This window comes from Montipora foliosa, unplaced genomic scaffold, assembly GCF_036669935.1.
Source record: "Montipora foliosa isolate CH-2021 unplaced genomic scaffold, ASM3666993v2 scaffold_425, whole genome shotgun sequence".
Taxonomy (NCBI): domain Eukaryota; kingdom Metazoa; phylum Cnidaria; class Anthozoa; order Scleractinia; family Acroporidae; genus Montipora; species Montipora foliosa.
In genome coordinates this window covers 427,501-437,500 of record NW_027179729.1, presented here as the reverse complement: position 1 = coordinate 437,500, position 10,000 = coordinate 427,501, and the positions used below count along the sequence as shown (strand labels likewise).

The 10,000-nt window shown below is 38.6% G+C and overlaps 1 pseudogene; it reads right to left on the bottom strand.

Moving 5' to 3' along the window:
- Positions 1–350: 350 nt before the first annotated feature.
- LOC137988708 (exonuclease 3'-5' domain-containing protein 2-like) overlaps positions 351–10,000 on the bottom strand; it is a 12,558-nt pseudogene continuing 2,908 nt past the window's right edge.

Genomic DNA, 10,000 nt, shown 5'->3' with positions numbered 1-10,000 from the left:
GGTGAATCTTTCTGAAATGACTATTGATGCACGTTTAACATCAACGGTTAACTGTTCAAATAAAATTAAAAAATAATAATAAACGTTTCATATTAACGGCCAAACTTGCTTCTTGCACGGAGGGTAGGGTATTTCACGCTTTGTGTGAGGCACTAAAGTGGTGGGGCATTTGATGGTGTAAACTGGCAACATGGGGGGGGGGGGAGTTGATCATATAATTTTGTAAAGGTCAAATGCCCAAGGGTTGGTGGGAGAGGGAGGATGGGCCCTCTTGGAATTGATTGATACATAACAAAACAATCACAGCCTTTAGAGAAAATTAATTGCGTAAAGAGAGCTTAAAGATGGAATTACAAAGAGTCATTACCAACCCCCAATTTTTCTTTCAAAGCTTCGTGACGATGATCCACCAACCATAAAGGTGGGAGGTACTTTGGGTGCATGGTATCAACAAAGTGCTTTCTCCACATCTTTTCAAATTCCAGTAGTTTCCCTTCTTCACGAACTCTTTTCACCACTTCACATCCATGTGACACAAAATTAGCATTTTCCTTACAGGTTTCCATTGCTGCAGCCTGCATGATGATTTCTTGAGTTAAAACGGGTGCATTGAAGTATTTCTGCACAATTATTGACAGTTCCTGGCGTCTGTCCTCTGGTATTTTTTTACCGGCATAATTTAAAGCTCTTGCAGCTGACTTCACTTTCCTTAGAACCGGATCTTCCACAAGTCGACACACAGCAGCATTTCCTTTAAAGAAAACGAATTTGTTTATTTGTTTATTAACATTATGAAACGCCCAATGATTGAACTGGCACATCTAAATGCACTCAGTTGAGAACACAGGCAGCTTGACCTTATTTTACCTTCTTTACCGAACAGTGGATGTCAATGTTGGAACTCGCTAAATAAAGTTTTAACAAATACTTTTAAGTATTTAAAATGACTCATGTGCCCAGCAGCTACTTTTAATCAAACAGAAAAACTTAATTTACATTCAAGTTAAGCAGACCAACAGTAGCCTCCTACACAAAGGTTCTTTTGGCTCATCAGGCAACCTTTCCTCTCCAACAAATCTTGCTTGTTGGGGAGAAAAGATTGTGTAACAAGCCAAAAGAAATTCCGCGCAGGAGTCACCATATACTACATCAATTGTAGACTATGAACTTACCCAGTGGTGCATTATACTTGATCGCCAGTTCCTTTCTGAGTTGGTCATTATGGTGATTAGCCAGGCAGTGACACTTTGGACATGTCAATAGAATATCATGCGAGTGATGATCTTTCATCACAAGTGGAAAGTGACGGCGGTAATCATGAGGAACAACATTCTTCCTCATTTAACTTTCATCACTTCCACACACAACACAAACATTGTCTTTGAAATTGAGGTAGTAATAGTCTTCTGTGCCTGGTCTTCCCGCAAGTTCAAAATTTAGCTGAACTGTGTAAGGATCCAGGCTTGTAAGGTGTCCTATTTAAAATAATAATAATTATTATAATTGTAATAACAATAATAATAAAAATTTTAATTAGTTTCTATTATGAGCTCGACAATGAAGCAGATTAAAAACAAGTACATCCCAATCCAGAAGAGTGGAGAGAGTTCTGGAATAGAATTTGGAGTTACACTTACAGTGTAAGTGTGCATTTATGTCCAATACACCGACATGAGATTCCTGGTACGTCACAATAGACATCACAAAGTGTCACAAAGTGTCCCGCTCTTCATGTCTCGCAAAACTGTTACTATTTTTTAAGGATTAAGTTTGGGGGACACTTTGTGATGTCTATTGTGAAGTGCCATGAATCTCATTATGTCGGTGTATTGGACAACCCTCAATCAATATGGACAAGCTTAGGATGATTCTTAAGAAGGTTCCTAATTGGAAATCTCCCAACCCTGACTTGGTCCAGGAATTCTGCTGAAGAACTTCAAAAGCGTTCATGCCAGATTGGTTGAACTCAACCCTTGTTTAGAGACTGGAAAAGTGCCCTTATGGATGACCAAAGGAAGAACTCTCTGTTCACCAAGGAAGTAAGTTTGGGTAGTGTATTTAGCAACTTCAGGCTCATCACGTCCTCCATTGATGTGGAAATTACTAACTGGCATTATAGCTGAAGATGCCTACTGGTACCTAGATGACTGGAAGCCTTTACCTGAGGTGCAAAAAGGAGCCCGCAAAAGATCTAGAGCGACCCACAATCTCCTGTTTATAGACAAGCTAATTATGCAGAATGCTAGCTGGCCAGAAGAACCTTTTTATGGCTTGGATCGACTATCAAAAGGCGTACGACATGCTACCACACTCTTAGATAAAGGAATGTCTAGACATGTTTGGGATAGCAGACAACGTCGTGAAGAGGCTTCTTTCCAACAGCATGGAGAAATGGAGGATCAAGCTGTATTCTTCCTCAACAATGAGAGGTGAAATTGAGATCAAGAGGGGTATATTCCACGGAGATTCCCTATCACCTCTGTTGTTTGTGGCCTCGATGATACCGTTAAGACTACTGCTCAGGAAGACCAAGTACAGATATTACCTCAAAGGCAAACAAGTGAACCATCTACTTTACATGAATGATCTTAAGCTGTATGCAAAGTCTAAAAAAAGTTTGGAATCCTGGTGAATCCTGTCCGAGTGTTCAGTGCGGATAATAGAGATGGACTTTAGGGTGACAAAATTTGCAAAGTTGGTAGTACATAGAGGAAAGATTGTCAAATCCGCGGGAATTAAGTTGCCAGATGGCAAGCCAGATCAAGAATCTGGAAGAGGGAGCCAGTTATAAATACTTGGGTTTCCTGGAGGCAGATGAGGTCCAGCAAAAATAAATGAAGATCAGCCTAATGAAAGAATACTTCAGAAGAGTGCGTAAGCTGTTACAATCAAAGCTGGGCGGCATCAACATCATGGGCTGTCTCTCTCCTAAGGTATATGTACTCAGCAAGTTTTATTGAATGGACCCGAGAAGAGTTGAGATCATTGGACAAAAGAACACGGAAAACACTAACTACGCACAGGGCGCTCCATCCAAGGGATAGCATAGTACAATTATACCTGCCAAGAAAAAGAGGTGCTTTAAATAGATGACTTGTGTCAACAGAAGTCTGTGTGGACCAAACAACAATAGGGCTCACAAGCTATGTAGCTGGGAGTGGAGAGAGCCTGCTGTCTACAGCATGGAAAGGAATGAAGAATGAATACTGCGGAGGAAAGTTGTGATGAGTTTAAGAAGAGGTAGACAGAAGAACGGATCAAGGAGGTGACAGAGAAGAAGCTCCATGGACATTTCTGAAAGAGATGAAAGAAACAGCGAGTGAGAAAAGTTGGAAGTGGCTTCAGAAGTGCCACCTAAAGAAGCAGACCAAAGGTCCTTTAATGGCAGCACAGAGTCAATCTCTGAAAACAAAGGTGATTAAGGCCAAAATTGACAACACACAAGAGGATTCGCTTTGCAGATTATGCCAAAAAAGTTATGAAACTGCCAGCCATCTTGAGTGAATGTGAATATTTTGGGACTTTGGCTCCCTTGCAATAGACCAGATATTGTAGTGGTCGATAAGAAAAGGAGAGTGTGTCAGAGAATTGACGTTGCTTGCCAAGGAGATAGTCGCATCCTGCTGAAAGAGGAAGAAAAAACAAATGAGTATCGAGACCTTGAAGTAAAGGTGAAGGCCATGTGGAAAATGAAGAAAGTGACAGTCCCTCTGGTTGTAATAGGAGCATTGGGTAGAATTATGGAGAATTTTGAGGGCTACATGATGATGATTAATGTGGGCTTTGGGCATGGTGCGGAAGACATTCTTGCTAGGATTGGTAAGAATCCTAAGAAGAGTTCTGGAGTGCTGATACTGCTTGTTGCATTCAGACAGGGATTCATCAGTGATTGTACACTGTGGATGGAAACACATAATAATAATAATAATAATAATAATAACAATAATAATAATAATAATAATAATAACAATAATAATAATAATAATAATAATAATAATAATAATAATAATAATAATAATAATCATCATCATCATAAGTTGATATGCATTAATGGTACAGCACGATGCTGTTAGTGAGTTTCAAAATGTGCCAGTCAATACTTGGCTGTGTAGCCGCGCGATGCGGTTCCAGTCGAGACCCACAAATTGACCCTTGCTTACCATGTCTCCAGTAGCTCAGTGGTTAGAGCATCCGACTAGATCACGGAGGGTCGTGGGTTCAAATCCCATCTGGAACTCGGATATTTTTCCGAGTCTACATTTCTCCTTACATTTAATATCATTGTTGTTGTTTCATCGTTAACACACTCACCTTGGAGGTTGGTTGGCTGCATCTTGATATGCATTAATGTGACAGCGTGATGCTGTTAGTGAGTTTCAAAATGTGCCAGTCAATACTTGGCTGTGTAGCCACGCGATGCGGTTCCAGTCGAGACCCACAAAGTGACCCTTGTTTACCAGTAGCTCAGTGGTTAGAGCATCCGACTAGATCACGGAGGGTCGTGGGTTCAAATCCCATCTGGGACTCGGATATTTTTCCGGCATTTTTCCGACATTTCTCCTTACATTTAATATCATTGTTGTTGTTTCATCGTTAACACAATAATAATAATAATAATAATAATAATAATAATAATAATATGTACACAATATGGGAGAATATGTATGATTAGCATCACCCAACTACATGTAGTGGACTAATGCAAATACTGCATTTTAATTGGCTACGCTACTAGAGGACCATTAGTAATAGTCCTCGAGTAGCGAAAAGCGTGATGCTTTCTTTCATTTTATTCCCAAATACATATTTCTTCAACTTGCATTTGCTAAATTTATATTATTCCCTTTTCTGTCTGACTAGTTGGGTGAATAGTTGGGTCAATAGCCCATTTGGCTTAGCCTCATGGGCTATTGACCCGTAGCCCTGTCTAACTGTTAAATATCACATATGTACAGCCCCCTTGTGTAGATTATGAGGTGAGAAGGTTGAGAATGTCGATCATGTTGTGAGCGGGTGTAAAAAGTTAGCTCAGAAGGAATACAAAGGAAGATATGACAATGTTGTGAAGGCAGTCCACTGGGAATTGTGTGAGAAATACGGATTAGAGTGGAGCAAAAAGTGGTATGAGCATACACCTGAGAGTGCAGTGGAGAATGGAAGAATCAAGATCTTGTGGGATTTCTGTGTCCAATGTGACCATTATTGAAGCTAGAAGGCCTGGCATTGTAATCATCGATGAGGAAGACAAGAACTGCTTTATTGTTGACATCACTATCCCTGGAGATTTCAGACTCAGTGAAAAAGAGGGTGAGAAGGTTGAAAAATACCAAGGCCTGAAGAGAGAAATTACGAGAGTGTGGAATTTGAAAAGTGCTCGGGTAATACCTACATGTAGGCCTCGAGATGATGCCTTTTGTTTAGAACTTACAATTAATTATATCGAAATTGGTCTATTGCTGGCGCCCTAGGTGGAGTAACAAGAAAGTTAGACGACTGGGTCTGGAAACTGGGCATTACACTCCAAACAGCATTCCTACAAAAGCCTGCACTATTAGGAACAGCAAGGATTCCGAGAACTGTACTTGATACACGTACATAATCCTCAGGTTTTTATGGTGGCAAAGATCAGCCTGTGAAGGTGGAATAATAATAATAATAATAATAATAATAATAATAATAATTATAATAATAACCCTATCCAATCATGGCTATGCTGTAAATCTACTGGGTCTCCTGGTCTGGAAAATTTGAAGCCAATTTTTGGGCACTTAAAGTTATTGTAAGTTGAAAACACCACACTCCACAAAATTAACTAAAACAGCTTAAACAAAAAGCTGGGGATACTTAATTTTTTTGTGTTGCCCTCACCATTTTTCCAGAATTTTTCTAAATTAATTTTGTTTAAAAAGAAAAAAAAATGTATTCCAAAGGTGAGGTGGCTGAGAGAAACAGAGAAATCAGGAAAAGGGAATTTATTACTACAAAGCTATCAGTGATTCAGTTTTTACTGGGTTACCTGTAGAAATTATTACTTTGCAGTGTCACAAATTGTGTTTCCACCCATCAAAATAAAACTAGGGGCAATTATAGCTCTGAAACTGAGATCAACACAAAGAGCACACAATGTTACTTGGTGACATCACAAAACAGCAAGCGAAATCCGAGAAAAAATGGGTCTACAAGATCTCCTGACCACTTTCACAAGACTAAAATGGCAATGGGCCAGTCTCTTAGGGCGAATGAATGATAATAGGTGGATGTACCATGCTACAATTTGGACTCCAAGAGGAAGCAGATTAAGACGTAACAGAGGGCGTTTGGGTGTTGACATGACAACACCCAAAAAGTAACAGGCAACAACTGCAAATGCTAAGCGTAGCAATGGCAAACATGGAAACGTTGTGAGAAGGCCTATAAAGACTTTCGTTGTCATTGATGACAAGGGCGGATGATGATGATGATGATGATGATGAAAGTTCTTGAGTGGATGATCCATAGAAAACAACAAGCTTCCACCTCATAATATATTAAATGAAATTTTCTCTACATAATACATATATCTTATTACAAATGTAGATGTTTTGGTGTGTAGTACCGCTGAGTATTTTTACGAGTTGTGCTGTATTTTGACAAGCCAACTAGGGCGAGTCAAAATACAAACAATGAATAGAAATACTAGCAATATTACACACCAAAACATCTAATGAGCTATTTCTTATATACAACTTTTTTGCACTAACTTTTTAGCAGATGTATTGTAAACAAGCAAGAACGTGTGACAGATTTGGGCATGCAGGGCAACGTCAGCAAACTAAACTTAGTCAAACCGATTCTCTACTGTTCAATAACCAAGTGTACAAATAACTAACTGTACAATATCATGGAATAATTTTGTATGTGCGTTGTTCATGCGTTTTTTTTGTACAATAACTAATACAGTAGAATAATAAAATAAATTATTGCACATGAACATTTAAACATAAAATTTAGATTCCTTGTCTGCTTAATAGTTCTACAAGCAGAATGAAGAAGAAGTACATGAAAACATGGTTTAAGTGAACTTGTCCCAGTCATTAACAAGGGAGGTGCAGGGATCCCACAATGAACAGTAACAATAACAATAATTCTCAAAAATTTGTCTTTTTTGTCATTGAGATAAAGAGATCCGGTAGAACCAAAGACGTCTGAAGAAATCATACACAAGCTCAGTTTCATCATACAGTGTGCAATGCCAGCTTCCTTTCCAAACACAAGGTTTTGAATAAAGACCAAATCTAAACTTAAAAACTAAGAAATGACTGAACATCATACCTATTCCTCTCTCAATGTACCAGTCTGCCTTCTTGCGATCCAGAGTACAAAGTCTGGATCCATCAGGAGCTGCCAGCATGCAGTTCATGTACAGTGGTGTTTTTCTCGTTGTGCCTTTTTTATGAGGCTTTCGCAGCTTCTCTGCACTACAAGAACTAAATTCATCTTTTTCATCCTCATCGTTTGAGAAAAAGTTCTTTTTTTTCCCCCCTGAATGCAATGTCCACCACACCCTGACACAGAGAGCCTGCTCTTTGAGTAAAGCATGGGTCTCTAAGAAAATTGGTAACCTCATCCATGAAAAGGTATCCTTCCATCTCAGGTGGCTCAAACTTGTTGAGATCTACTATAGCTTCATAACAAATTTTAGAATCACCAAACAAAGCCTCTTTTAATGCTAATCTGTCACGAATAAACTTATCATCACTAATGTTTCCAAAATTCAAACCCTCCTGTGTGGGATTCTTATTTTTCAAAGATTCTAACCTAAAAGTACTAAGATGTTGTTTGACAGCTGGTTCTTGGTCAGGCAAGCATGCAATGCTCTGGACAGTCTCCCGACTGATTCAGTGTGAAATCTGTTTTGTTGTTCTCCACATCACAATTGTTCAATACACAAGAAGACTGTTCTGTGTGTTCAAACTTGTTGCAAGCACCTTGAGAATTCCAATCATTTTCAGTTTCAAAATGATTCTCGTTCACTGGACAAAAACCAAGCGAATCATACGTGCCTCTTTCATCCTTGTTGTGCCTTGTCTTTATGTTAACCAACCTAAGAAAGATATGACTTGCAACCAATGCATCATTCATGGCATATTCAATCTGCGGTATGCTGAATTCTGCAGCTTCCCAGTTGCTGCATCAAATTCTTCAGGACTTATCCATTCTAACACCAAATATTTTCTTGGCTAAGGCATCAAGGCTCATCTTCTGGAAACTGTGAAGTAAACCAGGTACGACTTGCATGTATTCACCAGAAGCCACATAAAAATAACTCCATACACATACCCTTAGAAGACATGTGGAGGATGTCTACAGCACAATGGCAGATCTCTAAAAGTGGGGTAACTCAAAGTGCTACTATGACGAAAATTTGCATCTTTTCTATCTAAGCCATTTTAAGAGATAAACATGCAGTCTGTATGAAAAAAAGAATGCTATTTACTATTTCCAAAATATCTCTTTTTGTTCCAGAGATATTCAAGTTTTTAAAATATGCAAGTTAGCTACAGCTGTAAGTAATGACATCCCAAACTCAACCAAATTTTGATTAAATACCATGAAAAAAAATATCTCAGCCAATTTGTATCAGAAGTGCTTGATTCTTTGCAGTATGATTCTAGTATATGTGCTCTACAACATGAGCATACCAGTTTTGTTACCATAGAAACTTACTGGGTTTCAGACCTCCCAGATATTAAAGGCTTTGCTGGCCACCATTGTGTTCCATTTTGATACTTGCCAATGGTGTCTCATCTGCATGATCCGGCATTTATATAAATACGTTAGGTTGAGTTTGTGGTCTTGTTAAATGTTTTTCTACTGTAGCTCAAAGATCACCAAAAATATTGAAATCATGTTGAAGTGGACTGGAAAAGAGTGAGTTACCATGGGAACCAATTTCTTTATAGCCATCAGTGTGTTACCTATTAGCCAGCACCAAGTTTCAATGTTCTCTGCTGCAAAGTGACGGGGATACATGTAGCTCTATTTCTATTTTGATTTTGTACCTAATATATACAAACACGAGTAAAATGAAGCGTAATGCTCCTAAACATGTTCGCCAAAATCGTAAACAAGTTGTAATGTGTTTACAACTTTCAGAATATCTAAATAAAAACTGTTATACATTCCGTGATTAATTTTCTGATCGACAAAAGCTGCACAACAAAGTTCCTTTGTTCTCCTATCAAAATTAAAATCCATTGAAATCACTTTCATCAACGTCACTTTCACTAAAGGACCACGAGGAGCTATGGCTATTCCGTGCAAGCTGTGTTGGACGTCTTCGAACAACTGAGACATGTTAAAAAACTTGATGCCCTCATTGCTTCAAAGAAAATCAAGATTCTTCGAAGATATGGACTCAGTGTTTAGTTACATGTGTTGTAAGTTAGTAACAATTGAAAGCGAAAACTAAAAAGCCAATTTTAGTGTACGACCATGAAATCTCTTGCATATTCTGTATTGTGGAATAATCTCTCAGCATGGGCACTTACATGAAATTCAGTCGTTAGCAGTCCTCAAAAGGAATTGAGAAGACTCACCCTTTTCAGGAAGCTTTATAAACCCTTATTGGTTTGTATAATTTAATATTGTATTGTATTTCTTAGCTAGACTACATTTAGTCTTAGCCAAGTTTGGATTTTACTGGAAGACCGCAATCCTAACCCCCTAACCCCCTAACCCTAACCCTAACCTTAGTTAAATAAAGTATGTTATGTTACAGTTTTGGCCACAGGAATAGCAGCACCTACACGCGCGTAAAATGCGTGCAAGATGACGGATTTTTGCGCAAAATACGCGCACGTTACGCGCGCGTTGCGCACGCGTAAAATTTACACGAACTATTACACGCAGGCTGCGTGTAATTTGTCATGAGTAAAATTGTTATGTCCATTACACGCAGATTGCGTGTATTTTCCACTTAGCAATGTACATGAACTAAAAAATTTGACAATGAAAGTTA